Source organism: Hemiscyllium ocellatum, chromosome 34 (genome assembly GCF_020745735.1).
Source record: "Hemiscyllium ocellatum isolate sHemOce1 chromosome 34, sHemOce1.pat.X.cur, whole genome shotgun sequence".
Classification (NCBI taxonomy): domain Eukaryota; kingdom Metazoa; phylum Chordata; class Chondrichthyes; order Orectolobiformes; family Hemiscylliidae; genus Hemiscyllium; species Hemiscyllium ocellatum.
The window spans coordinates 33,126,210-33,141,437 of NC_083434.1; the positions used below are offsets into that span (position 1 = coordinate 33,126,210).

The 15,228-nt window shown below is 44.2% G+C and overlaps 1 protein-coding gene across 3 annotated transcripts in view; it reads right to left on the minus strand.

Annotated features, from left to right (window-relative positions):
• The window catches only part of LOC132832212 (C-C chemokine receptor type 3-like), a 47,907-nt gene that overhangs the window by 22,619 nt on the left and 10,060 nt on the right, over positions 1–15,228 (minus strand). For all 3 annotated transcript variants that reach the window (XM_060850003.1, XM_060850001.1, XM_060850002.1), the window contains exon 2: positions 10,732–10,780. The gene's annotated coding sequence lies outside the window, so the exon portion shown is untranslated. The remainder of the gene's footprint in view (positions 1–10,731; positions 10,781–15,228) is intronic.

The following is a 15,228-nucleotide window of genomic DNA, read 5'->3' on the forward strand; positions in this document are numbered from 1 at the left end:
TTCATCCCTTGTGGTTGGAGGGTTCCCAGGAGGAAGATGAGGCGCTCTTCCTCCAACCGTCGTGTTGTTATGTTCTGGCGATGGAGGAGTCCAAGGACCTGCATGTCTTCGGTGGAGTGGGAGGGAGAGTTAAAGTGTTGAGCCACGGGGTGGTTGGGTTGGTTGGTCCGGGCGACCCAGAGGTGTTCCCTGAAGCATTCTGCAAGTAGGCAGCCCGTCTCCCCAATATAGAGGAGGCCACATCGGGTGCAGCGGATGCAATAGGTGATGTGTGTGGAGGTGCAGGTGAATTTGTGGCGGATATGGAAGGATCCCTTGGGGCCTTGGAGAGAAGTAAGGGAGGTGGTGTGGGCGCAAGTTTTGCATTTCCTGCGGTTGCAGGGGAAGGTGCCGGGAGTGGAGGTTGGGTTGGTGGGGGGTGTGGACCTGACGAGGGAGTTGCGAAGGGAGTGGTCTTTGCGGAATGCTGATAGGGGAGGGGAGGGAAATATATCCCTGGTGGTGGGGTCCGTTTGGAGTTGGCGGAAATGACGGCGGATGATACGCTGTATACGGAGGTTGGTGGGGTGGTAGGTGAGAACCAGTGGGGTTCTGTCTTGGTGATGGTTGGAGGGGTGGGGCTCAAGGGCAGAGGAGCGGGAAGTGGAGGAGATGTGGTGGAGGGCATCGTCGATCACGTCTGGGGGGAATCTGCGGTCCTTGAAGAAGGAGGCCATCTGAGCTGTACGGTATTGGAACTGGTCCTCCTGGGAGCAGATGCGGCGGAGACGAAGGAATTGGGAATATGGGATGGAGTTTTTACAGGGGGCAAGGTGGGAGGAGGTGTAGTCCAGGTAGCTGTGGGAGTCAGTCGGTTTATAGTAGATGTCTGTGTTGAGTCGGTCGCCCGAGATAGAAATGGAAAGGTCTAGGAAGGGGCGGGAGGAGTCTGAGACAGTCCAGGTGAATTTGAGGTCGGAATGGAAGGTGTTGGTAAAGTTGATGAACTGTTCAACCTCCTCGTGGGAGCACGAGGCAGCGCCGACGCTGGCTCAACACTTTAACTCTCCCTCCCACTCCACCGAAGACATGCAGGTCCTTGGACTCCTCCATCGCCAGAACATAACAACACGACATTTGGAGGAAGAGCGCCTCATCTTCCACCTGGGAACCCTCCAACCACAAGGGATGAACTCAGATTTCTCCAGTTTCCTCATTTCCCCTCCCCCACCTTGTCTCAGTCGGTTCCCTCAACTCAGCACCGTCCTCCTAACATGCAATCCTCTTCCTGACCTCTCCGCCCCCACCCCACTCCGGCCTATCACCCTCACCTTGACCTCCTTCCACCTATCACATCTCCATCACCCCTCCCCCAAGTCCCTCCTCCCTATCTTTTATCTTAGCCTACCTGGCACCCTCTCCTCATTCCTGATGAAGGGCTCTGGCCCGAAACGTCGAATTTCCTGTTCCTAGGATGCTGCCTGACCTGCTGTGCTTTAACCAGCAACACATTTTCTGCTCTTTGGAGGGTCAGTATGGACTTGTTGGCCTGAAGGGCCTGTTTCCACACTGTAGGGAATCTAATTCTAAATTTGTTTGGAACAGACAGCAGATCACAGGTGGATCATGTTGTGATGAAGTATCCTGAACAGAAGCAGTGTTTAACTGTTGTAGATGACCCACTGGAATACACCCACAGATTGATCACACTGGAATCCATGAAATGAGAAATTCTAAAGCAACTTAATGGAAAACACGTGCAATTATAAATATATGGCTTGCTCAACAATCCATATGGAGGCCAAGTATATTTAAGGAATTGAGAACTTTATATTGTCTTTTGGGTGTGTGTGATCAATGGTCAGGTAGCCACAAAGCCATTAATATCTTCAACATTTACAGATAGGCTTTAGCAGAGTATAATTGACTCTAAAGGGAAGACACATTTAGTACTGGTGGGCTGCTACTCCAGATGTTTAGAAGTATCAAGACTTTGGACATCTACAGCAGACTCAACAATTGTAGAACAGAAAAGAATCTTTGCAATGTGTGGTTTCGCAGAGGAACTAGTTTTTGACAATGAACACAAATTGTGACTCAAGAGATCATGCCAGGTATACAACACCAAACAAATGCCACATTCTTTACATTATCCTGAGGCAAATGGAGAAGCAGAAAGATTGTTTCAAACCATAATGTTCTAAATGTCTAAGAACATAGATTAGGAATTAATCTTAACTAAGACCCAGGTTCACACCATGGATACTCACCTGCAGAACTAATCATGTAAAGAAGGATAAAATCAGAAATGTTTTTACTGAAATGCAATATTAGAAGAAATAGAATGTCTTAGGATGATGAGAAGATCAAAGAGACAGTCAAAGCCCTACAGAACAAAGCAACAGAAATGGTTAACACTGATATGTGAGCCATAGACACTGTGGACTTGGAAAGCAGGTCTGGACAGTCAGAGGGAACAATTGTCAGAAAGGCAGAGCTTTTGTACACCTGAGGGAATACTCAGGAGAAACAGGAAGGCATTGACCTTATTTGAGCTAAGAAGAGCAATTGAATATGATTACCTCAGGACATGAAGCAGAGGTGACACTACTTCGTTGAGTACTGCACAAGTATTGCAGCAATATTGGGAATGGAACTGTCAATTGAACCAGGTGAGGGTGAGCAGTGTAAGCACCAAATCACCTTGATAGATGAGATTTCAGATAAAGAGAAGAGGGGATGTGCTGATAGCATGATATAACACCATGGTAATATTATAATAAAATGGGGATCATGTAATAGTGATAATGTAAACTGTTAAAACAAATTGTTGAAATTTTGTAAACTTAAGCAGTAGAGATAAACCCTTGGGGGAGATGTAGTATATTATGACAAATGGATACAATAGTGACAGAATCATAGTCATTTGACTCAAACAGAACAAGACTGAGCAGCAAAGATAAAGAAACAGAACAGAGTATGGCAGATCCCTGAGAGCCCATGTAACTCAGCATTGCCATGGTGCTGGAGAGCTGTAATTAATATCCCAAAATAAGTCAAGTATTTACAGTATAATAGAGAGAGAGAGCTTTGCCTTTATTTTAGGAATATGTAGACAGTACGGTTAACACAGCGAAGCCCAGAGAATTTGGTGTAACCCAGAGAGTTACAATAGGGTTCTCTAGAAGTAAAGAAACAACACAAGGCATGGTGACAACCCAGAGCAATTAGGTCCTTTGCTCTGAATAATATAAATTGATGGCCTGACATTGGGCATGTGGTTAGAATTTTGAAATTTGCGGATGACACAAAGTTTTGGAATGTTGTAAGGAAAGTAATAGCAAACTTTAGACTTGGGGAGACTGATCAAAATGGACAGACATATAAAAGAGAAGAATTTAATATAGAAAATTATGAAGTGATGCATTTGTGAAGTGAAATTGCAACACTGTAAAAAATAAATGGTACATGGAGGAAAGTAAAATTCAGTATCATGGCGATCTGGTTCAACCTCATACTGTTACCAGGGGAATTGATGGAACTGACAGTCAGGAAATGAGTCTGAAGCACAGTTTAAGTCTTCCCAAATTTAATTGGAGGAACTTCCTGCTCAGTGAATATTGGATACTGGAAAAGCAGCAAGACAGATGAGAGACAGAGGGGGAGAATGAAGGAGATTGTGATGAGGGGGGAGCTGCATGTCATTGGTGTGTGCGTGCAATTCTGGATGTTGTTACCAAGAAACAGCACAGAAATAGAACAAAAGCATAGAGATGTACAGCACAGAAAAAGGCCACTCATCCCACCCACACTTGTGCTATCTCTAAAAGTCAAAATCCTTTTTACATCCATGACACAGAAAATTCCTCATTGTCGAGTACTCTTAAAAACATTTAAAAAGGACCCGTGGGGCAACTTTTTCACAGAGAGGCTGGTGCGTGTATGCCAGAGGAAGTATTAGTGGCTGCCACAATTACAACATTTAAAAGACATTTCTTTGGGATGGATGTATGACTAGGAAGGATTTAGAGGGATATAGGCCAAGTGCTGGCAAATGGGACTAGATTGGATTGAGATATCTGGTCAGCATGGACAAGTTGGACCAAAGGGTTTGTTTCTGTTCTGTACATCTCTATGACTCTATGACTAGTCTACATGGACTTTAACAAAGCTTTTGATAAGATGTCTTTGATGAGATAACATCAAAGACTGGTCAAAAGTGTAAAAGTCCATGTAAAATGTAAAGCAAATTGGCACATTAGATCCAAAATTAGCTGAAAGGCAGGAAGCATAAGTTAGATGGTGGAGGGATGTTTCTGTGACTGGAAACCATTTCCAGTGGGGTTTCCCAGTGCACAATGCTAAGGCCCTATACTGTTTATGATGTATATTAATGCTTTGGATTTCAATGTAAGGGGTATGTTCCAGAAGTTGACTGGTGACCCAAAAATTAGTCAGTTGGTAAGTAGTGAGGAAAATAGCTGTAAACTGCAGGAGGATACTCACAGGATGTTCTGGGGAAGATATGTGCTAAATGCAATTCAACCTGGAAAAGTATGAGGTAATGTGGAAGTCTAACAAAGCAATGAATGGTCGGAACGGTAGGATCTTGGAAAGTACTGAAGATCAGAGGGACCTTGGTGTGCATATCTGCAGATTCTTAAACGTAGCAGGGCAGGTAGCTGAGGTAGTTTGGACAACACATTGAAGACTTGCCTTTATTAGCCAAGACATTGAAAAAAGAGTCGGGACAATATGCTGGGAGGGGATAACATGGGTAGTCCATAATTGGAGCTCTGTGTACAGTTCTCGTCACCATATTATGTGAAGAATGTGATTGTACTAGAAAGGATGCAGACACTATTTACCAGAATGCTGCCTGAGCTGGAGGGTCTGAGATACGAAGAAAGATTAAATAGGTTGGGGTTGCTTTCCTTGGAGCAGAGAAGGTTGACAGGGGATCTAATGGAGGGATATAAGATTAAGAAAAGCACAGATCAATTTGATAGGAGGAAATATTTCCAATAGTATAGGGATCAATAAACAAGGAACATAGACTTAAGGTACAAGGTAGAAGGTTAGGAGTTTGAGTTGAGGAGAAAGTAACCCATTCAGAGGATGATGGGAGGCTGGATCTCTGCCTGAAAAAGTGAGTGAATCAGAAATTCTTGGAACACTTAAGCATTACTTAGGTATTTACTTTTGCTTGCAAAGCCTTTAGGACTATACGGTTGAGAGCTGATTGGGGCCTGAACAATGTTGGCTATGGCAGGAAGTGTAGCAGAATTGCATGACCCATCTTACAAGTCTTATCTCAATGTTGGAAATCCCTCGTTGCTTCTTTTGAGAAAGTTCCGGACACGAAAGTGAGGTTCTTGCTGGATAGAGACAAGTTGCCCTGTTCAGGGGGCTTGTTGCTTCTGGGCAATGGGAGGGACAGGTCAGGAAGGGTCTTCAATGATGATTTGCTCCAGGGTGATGTGGATCAGCCTAGACATCTTCAGTACTTCAGACTGCAATTTAATATATACAGTCTCATTGTGCAATAAAACAAATCAAAAGAGTTCAACCCCCAAAAGAGCTTTGAGATAGCCAAAGGAGCCCCTATGTAACCCAATTTGCCTTGAAGCACACATTCTGGCGAAAAGAAAAGCCAGATGAAAACACAGTGGCAAAAAAATATATGGGTCATAGAGTCATCAAGATGCACAGCATGGAAATAGACCCTTAGGTCCAACTCATCTATGCCAGATATCCTAATCTAATCTAGTGCCAGAATTGTCTTTATTTGTCAATTTGTTCCTAATTTGTACAGGTCTATTTTGTGCAGTAAAATGCATTGAGAAATGTTGGGTGCTGTTTCTGGAATAATTCAGTAATCGTTTTGAGCTTTCTTCAGAGGAGTCCAGCACAGTCCGTCATGTCTCAATGAGCCAAAGAGTCAAGCTCTGTATGATATGATTCTCTGCCATCTATACTGCCAAACATGGCTGGAGCTTGGCCACGGTGTCAAATGGCAAGACTATCTTTTTGCTTCACACCACAGTTATCCATTTTCAGTATCAACTGCACCTTGCCTCCAATCAACCGTACTTTTAACATTCTCATGACTTGCTGGGATGGCACTGTCAGAAAATGGCTCACTTGTGACTTCATGCTCTGAGTTTTGCTAATTTGGAGCTAGCATTTTGGATTATCACCAGTTTCACTCCGTTGGCTTTCCTACTCTGCTGCAGTAATGGATGACCAACATCACCGCAACCAAAGCTGCAGGTTATTTGAATTTGACTCATTACAATTTTGCTGTCATTCACATTCTCACTTCCTCTCCTGGCTTTGTCTAGGAAATGAGCCAAAAACTAATTGCATCAGACTGACGTACTTCTTGAATTTGAAGTGGCTGAAGAGCTCAGTGTTAACCCTTAAGAAAAGAAAATAGTTGGCTCCACATGTTATGGTCCCCTCTGTGGATTATTATAGTAAACACTGGAATCCCAGTGAGGATTTGACTGACATTACAACCACACCTCTTCAATGATATAGCTACCAAAAATATGAGGGAATATGTCAAATGATGTTAAATTATTCATGATTTATAACTAATACCATCCTCAGATGTATTCTTGGACTCTCATTTTGTAATAATTCACATTTTTATGCATCTATGAACCAATGGTGGGTTTATAGTGTCAGTTTGAAACAAGAGCCAATCCAGTCTGCAGTAAACTGTGGCTTTCAAATACAATGTGAACAATTCGAGGACTTACAATCAATGGTGACAGGGCTAATTCATGAAACCTGTTTCAGCCAGAATCAGAATAAAACCAATCTTGATGTCAAGCGCCCCATTATCAATGTCCTGGGGACAACAGTAGGGAGGAGGACACAACAATATGTATCTTGCATCTCCAAAACATAACCACATTTATCATGGGTAATCGTGGTACCATGCCAGGGTATTTCTGCAGCGGTTTCTCGAGGTAGTTGCACAATGTTCAGCACCATTCATGATTTCTCAGGTACTGAAGCAGTCCATGTCCAAATGCAGCAAGACCTGAACAACTTGGACTGATAAGTAACATTCATACTATGTATATGCAAGGTAACACCAATCTCCAACAAATAGAGAATGTAACATTTTTGCTTGATATTCAAGGCATAATCATCATTTGATCTTCAACACTCAACATTCTGAGTGTTACTATTTATCAGAAATAGTACTGGACCATACATATAAATACAATGATTACAGGAGCAGGTCAGAGGCTAGGAATTCTATCATGAACTATTCACCTCCTATTTATCCAACGCTGTCCACTGGCTATAAGATACAAGTCAGGTGTGTGATGGAATACTGTCCATTTGTTTGGTTTCATGCATTTTCGACAACACTCAAGAAACTCAACACCATCCAGGACAAAGCACTCTGTTTGACTGACACTCTAGCCAACACTGCCAGGGCAGCATGGTGGCTCAGTGGTTAGCACTGTTGCCTCACCCTCAGATGATTGTCTATGTGGAGTTTGCATGTTCTACCCATGTATGTGGGGTTGCTCTGGTTTTGTCACACTGACTTACAATCATATCACTTTTCCTCATGGTGATGAAGTCAAAACAATTGAAACTCCCTCCTTAATGGGACTGTGACCATCCCTAGACCACACAGACTTTTTCTTATTTATTTGGGGGATCTGGGTGCTGCTGGCTGGGCCAGCATTTATTGTCCATCCCTAGTTGCCCTTGAGAAGGTGATAGTGAGCTGCTGCAGTCTACCTGCTGTGGGTTTACCCACAATGTCCGTAGGGATAAAATTCCAGGATTTGGACTCAGTGAAGGTCCGGCGATATGTTTCCAAGTCAGGATAGTGCCTGGTCTGGAGAGGAACTTGAAGATGGTGGTGTTCCCATGTCCTTGTCCTTCGAGGTTGAAGTGGTTGTGGGTTTGGAAGGTCCTGTCTGAAGATCTGTGGCAAATTTCTGCAGTACATCTTGTGAATAGTACACACTGCTGCTACTGAGCATTGGTGGTGGAGGGAGGGGATGCTTGTGGATGTGGTGCTAATCAAGCGGGCTGCTTTGCCCTGGATTGTGTCAAGCCTTTTGGATATGTTGGAGCTGCACTTATCCAGGCAAGTGGGGAGTATTCCATCACACTCCTGACTTGTGCCTTGCTGATGATTTACAAGCTTTGGGGAGTCAGGATGTGAGTAACCGACTGCAGTATACCTAGCCTCTGACCTGCTCTTATAGCCACCGTACTTATTTGGTGAATCCAATTGAGTTTCTGGTCAATGGTAACCCTCAGGATGTTGATATTGGGGATTCAGTGATGGCAACGCTATTGAATGTCAAGGGATAGTGGTTGTATTGTCTCTTATTAGTGGTGTCATAGCCTGGTATTTGTGTGGCATGAATGTTACTTGCCACTTCTGAGCCCAAGCCTGGATATTGTCCAGATCTTGAATATGGACTGGCTCAGTATCTGAGGAGTTGTGACTGTAACTGAACATTGTGCAATCATCGGCAAATATCTCCACTTCTGAACTTGTGATGGAGGGAAGGTCATTGATGAAGCAGTTGAAGATGGTTAGACCGAGGACATTGACCTAAGGAACTCCTGCAGAGATGTACTGGAGCTGAGATGACTGCCCTCTTACAACCATGACCATCTTCCTATGTGCCAGGTATGACTCCAAGCAGCAGAGAGTTTGACCCCAATACATTGAGTTCAGTTTTGGGGCTTCTTAATGCCAAATTTGGTCGTATGAAGCCTTTTGTCAAAGGCTGTTATACCTCTGGAATTCAGCTCTTATATCCATGTAATGAGCTCAAGTGCTTAATAGCCCTGGTGGAACCCAAACTGGGAGTAAATGAGCAGCTTATTGCTGAGCAGTGCTGCTTGATAGTGCTGTTGAAGATGCTTTCCATCATTTTACTGATGATCCAGAGTAGACTAATGTGGTGGTAGTTGGCTGTGTTGGATTTGTCTTACTTTTTATGTACAGGACATATCTGGGCAATTTTCCCCATTATCAGAACCAGTATTGTAAAACACTTGGCTAAGGGACCCGCAAGTTCTGGAGCATAAGTCTTCTGTACAAATGGCAGAATATTGTCAAGGCCATTAGCCTTTGCATTATTAAGTGTCTCCAACTGTTTCTTGGTATCTCATGGAGTGAATCAAATTGGCTGAAGACTGTGATCTGTAAAGGTGGGGACCACTGAGGAGACTGAGATGAATCGTCCACTCAGAAGATTGCAGAGAATGCTTCAGCCTGTTCAAGAAGGCAGCTCACCACCACCTTCTCAAGAGCAGTCGGGATGAGTAATATACGTTGGCCCAGCCAATCGCAGTGATCAATTAAATATTTAAAAAATCAAACAAACCTACCACATTCCTGAATATTCTGTGGACATTTTACGAGAATTGGAATGGTTTTGGGAAAGGATTTCAGTCACCTGTCCAAATTGCCTTTGTATGATCCAGATTTTGCTGGCGTGGCTCATTTGCTTATTAACTATCAGCCCAGAGATACACCTCCAAAATGCATCGGGAGGAAAAACATTCTTGGTCACAACATTTAAATACCAGATGCACAATTTCAGTGCCAGCTGCACCTGGAAGTGACAGCAGCTTGCTGGTCGGCCAGCTCAATAATTTCAGCATCACTGTTTCACAATGTGTCAAGCAGCAAACTCCTGAACAAATTTGTTTTTGTGCTTCCTCAACGCACTTCTCAACAGAACAATGTTAAGTAACTGAGTCATGACATGTCATGTAGAGCACAAACAGACCCAACTGCTGAAAAGATCTAAGTAAGGAGCATATCACTATTACCTGTCAAATTAGGATCCCTATAGTATGGATACAGGCCCTTTGGACCAACAAGTCCACACGGACCTTCTGAAAAGTAACCCACTCCCCTACTTTATTATCCTAAATGTACCATGACTAATGCACCTAACCCACACATTATGGGAAACTTAGCACAGCCAACTCACCTAAACATGCACATCTTTGGATTGTGGGAGGAAACTAGAGCACCCAGAAGAAACCCATGCAGACACAGGGAGAATGTGCAAACTCCGCATTGTCCAAGACTGGAATTGAACCTGGGTCTCTGGCACTGTGAGACAGCAGTGCTCACCACTGAGCCACCATGCTCTGAAGCAAGGGGATTTACAGGAGGAAGCCAGTGAAATGCACAACAGGAACCACATGGAGTGGTATAAAGTGCCACCTCTCTCTTAATCTCCACCAGATGCAGTGCTGTAAAGGTTTCAATGATCTAATGAAGAGAGCAAGACCACAGCTCACCCAGAGCCTGGACCCTCTTCTGCACCAGGAGTGCAGTCATGTGACCTCAATGTTCCCCTTTGCTCCAAAATCTGGCCAACTGTATCACATTTTTAATCAACTTCTTATCACTCATCTCTGGGGTAGTTGACACTTGAACTAGGACCATTCCTGATGAAGGGCTCTGGCCCGAAACGTCGAATTTCCTGTTCCTTGGATGCTGCCTAACCTGCTGTGCTTTAACCAGCAACACATTTTCAGCTCTGATCTCCAGCATCTGCAGACCCCACTTTTTACTTGAACTAGGACCTTCTGGCTAAGAGGTAGAGATGCTGCCACTGAGCCACAAAACCCCAGCCGACTGTATCAATGACTGAAATACTGAATATTAGCTAAATGTTAATTAAACAAGTCAACAAAACACAAAATATGGTTTTGAAATGAAGATTTACATACTTAAGCAGAGTCGAATCCTTTTAATTGGACGGATGGAAATGGAAAATATCTAAAAGGAAAAATAAAACATATTAGTTAGCCATGTCATAGGGTCATAGCAATGTACAGCATGGACACAGACCCTTCGGTCCAACCCGTCCATGCCGACCAGATATCTCAACCCAATCTAGCCCCACCTGCCAGCACCGGGCCCATATCCCTCCAAACCCTTCCTATTCATATACCCATCCAGATGCCTCTTAAATGTTGCAATTGTACCAGCCTCCACCACATCCTCTGGCAGCCCATTCCACACATGCACCACCCTCTGTGTGAAAAAGTTGCCCCTAGGTCTCTTTTATATCTTTTCCCCTCTCACCCTAAACCCATGCCCTCTAGTTCTGGATTCCCCGACCCCAGGGAAAAGTCTATTTATCCTATCCATGCCTCTCATAATTTTGTAAACCTCTATAAGGTCACCCCTCAGCCTCCGACGCTCCAGGGAAAACAGCCCCAGCCTGTTCAGCGTCTCCCTGTATCTCAGATCCTCCAACCCTGGCAACGTCCTTGTAAATCTTTTTTGAACCCTTTCAACTTTCATAACATCTTTCTGATAGGAAGGAGACCAGAATTGCAAACAATATTCCAACAGTGGCCTAACCAATATCTTGTACAGCTGCAACATGACCTCCAAACTCCTGTACACAATACTCTGACCAATAAAGGAAATCATATCAAACACCTTCTTCACTATCCTATCTACCTGCGAGTCCACTTTCAAGGAGCTATGAACCTGCATTGCAAGGTCTCTTTGTTCAGCAGCACTCCATAGGACCTTACTATTAAGTGTGTAAGTCCTGCTAAGATTTGCTTTCCCAAAATGCAGCACCTCGCATTTATCTGAATTAAACTCCATCTGCCACTTCTCAGCCCATTGGCCCATTTGGTCCAGATCCTGTTGTAATCTGAGGTAACCCTCTTCGCTGTCCACGACACCTCCAATTTTGGTGTCATCTGCATTGATCAAAAGGAATATGGTAACTAGGAAGCATTATCTACAGACCTAGTGAAAATCTGAATATTTTTTATTGAGCTGTAGGACTGTATTTCTTCAGCATTTTTTTTCTAATTTTGGAAGTCTACAGAGTATGAATAAGAGAAAAATTGACAGGTAATAATCCCACATTCCCCATTGTCATCAGCAGCAGTTGTTAATCAAATATTGGTGGCCACATGTTTCTTGAATTTAAATGTGTGCATAATGTCAAGCTGTGGATAGTGGGTCTGTGGCCTGCTCACTGCTTCAAAGAGCATTAAACAATTATGGTCATACTAAGAAGAAGCTGCGCATGATGCTGGGGAACTATTCAAACCAGGCCCAAATCTTTCCTCTGTTTGACTTGATTAGGGATGAAATTTCTCACCAGCAAAATCAAAGCCAGCAGAAGAGGGAAAGCTTTGTCAAGAGCTAGGAACACCTCCTTCAGAAAGTTCAAAAATCCACCCTCACATTCATAGGATGTAGGCATCATTGACCATGTCAAATTTATTACCCATCCCTAATTCCCAGGGAGCAGTTAAGAATCAACCACATTGCTGTGGGTCTGGAGTGACACGAAGGCCACACTAAACAAGATTGGCAGGTTTCTTTCCCTGAAGCACACTGGTGAACCAGATGGATTTTTCTGACAATTGACAACTGTTTCTTGATCATCATTAGACTCTTAATTCCACATTTTTTATAGAAATCAAATTGCACCATTTGTCATGGTGGAATTCCCTGAGAACATGAACTGCTCTCCAGGCTCACAGACTAGTGATTATACCATGAGGCCATCACCTCCCCTGTTGTGTGGTGTTAGCACCATGATAAATGGGATAAACTCCAAACACTTCTAACAATTCAAGTTTGGGATATTCATGAGGTCTTTTGGGCCATCAGCGTCAGCAGGATTGTACTTCAACAAAAACTACAAGCTCATTGGTTGACATCTCCCTGACCCTAACATTCACCCCCAAGCCAGGGGCTCAACTCTGGGTCAAAGAAGAGTGGAGGAGGGCATGCCAGAGCAGCAACACCCAGACCTAAAAATGAGGTGCCAACCTGATGACACTACAAAATAGGACTACAATAGTCCCACCCTCAACCCCCACCCCCCCCCCCCCCCCCCCCCCCGGACAGTACCCACAGGGGATATGATCCTAAACCTACCATGGAAGCCTGAAACCACGGATAGGAGTGAACACATTCATTAAAATGGGAAATTTACCTTCTTGGCAGACCCCTAGCTCCAGAAGATTCCCTATAATATGTCCCGGCCACGGTAAACCGCAGGTAATTAAAACCCGCGGAAAATAAGTCTGCGGATACAGGCGCCACCCTGTATTTGAGAGCCAAGCTGCAAGTGGTAGATTCCTCAACCAACAGATCTGATCTAAGGTATGCAATCCTAGCTCAACCAGTCATGAATGGTGGTGGACAATTAAACAACTCCCTGGAGGAGGAGGCTCCACAAATATCCCTGACTCCAATGATGGGGTGCCCAGCACATCAGTGCAAAAGCATGAGGCTTTAATGTTTGCAATATCCTTGATCCATAAATGGATGATCAAACTCATTTCACATTTTTTCCACAATAAAATTGTCAAATCAATGCAAACTGCTGATTGATCTTCATATGACCTGTGGTGGAACAAATTAAAGCACACTTAATTGATCTTGGTCATGATAAATTAAGCATAAAATGGTACTTTCCTAGTTTCCTGTAGCTTGTACAATCCCTATGAAAGCAGTGGTTATGAGTCAGTCGACAGAACACTCTCCGTCTGTGTCAGACAGTTGTGGCTCCACCAAAGAGATTGAGCACAAACATATTTCCTAAGACTGCAATGCTGTACTCAGGGAGTGCTGTTTTCTCTCAAGTGGATGTTAAAATTACCCTACCACATTTTTAAAAATGTCTACAGAGTTATCCCTAATATACTGCCTGATATTTATCCCTCAATCAACATCACAAACAAAAATCAGCTCACTATCAAAATAAAAACTGAAAGAACTGCGGTTGCTGTAAATCTGAACACTCCTGAGGAAGGGTGGCTCAACCCGAAATGTTAACTCTGAGTTCTCTTCACAGATGCTGTCAGACCTACTGAGCTTTGCCAGCAACTTCTGTTTTTGCTTCTCATCACTATGACTTCGCTCTTTGTAGGAGTTAGCTGAGTGCAAACTGGTTGCTACATTTCCTGTATTGCAATGGCAACTACACTCTTAATGTTCTTTGTTAGCTATAAAGTTGTGAGTGACGTGGTATAAATGCATGGCTTTCTTTCTTCAACTTTCACTGAGGTTGATTGACTGATCACTAGCAGCCAATTGGAATCCTGCTCAAGTGGTCGTTCTTCATGTCTAACCATGTCTTTCTCTCGTGGAAGATGGACAGGCAGCAAATTGATTCCCCTTCTCCCCTCCCCCCACCTTAATCGCAGATCCAACCCTCCAACTCGGCACCGCCCTCTTGAGCTGTCCTACTTGTCCATCTTCCTTCCCACCTATCTGCTTCACCCCCCACTCCAACCCATCACCATCAACCCCCACCTTCATCTACTTATCGCATTCCTAGCCACCTTCCCGCCAGTCCCACCCTCCTCCCATTTATCTCTCAGCCCCTTGCCACCCACCCCCACATTCCTGATAAAGACCTTATGCTCGAAAGGTCGACTCTCACGCTCCTCAGGTGCTGCCTGACTGGCTGTGTTTTTCCAGTCCACACTTTTTGACTCCAGTATCTGCAATCCTCATTTTCTCCAAGTGAATTGATTCCGTTGGGGCAATTCTACATGGTGCACTTTTGTTGCTGTTTGAAGAGACCAAGGAAGTCAAGCAGGAGGCTGGAAGAACACATAGGCCAGGCAGATGAGCAGATGGAGAAGCGAACCTTTCAGATGTAACCCTTCTTCAGGACTGAGGGACGGTGTAAAGAGAGTGGGGGGGCAGGGTGGTCAGATGGTGATAGGTGGAGACAGGTAAAGGATACAATCTGGTTGGTCGATGGGAGGAATGAATCCGGTTGGTAGCTAGAAGGAAGGGTCGATGAGAGGAATGGAAGGAAGGGGGAGGGCCAGGGAAGGGAGTCAGGGGATGGAAAGGGAGGTTATTTGAAATTGGAGAACTCAATGTCGAGTCCTCCAGGCTCTAGGTTGTCCAGGCAGAAGATGAGGTGTTGTTCCTCCAATGTGCAGTTTGATTTGCTGTGGCAATGGAGGATGCCAAGGATGATCATGTCAGAAAGGGAGTGGGAAGGGGAATTAAAATTGGCAGTGACTGGGAAGTCGGGTTGACCTCTATGGGCCCAGCAGTGATACTCGGTGAATTGTTCCCTAAGTTTACATTTGGTCTCCCCAATGTAGAGAAAACCACATCGGGAGCATCAGTCGCAGTAAACTAGGTTGGAAGAGAGGCAGGTAAGCCTCTGTCTCCCCTGGAAGGACTGTCTGGGGCCCCGGTTGGAGGTGAAGAGG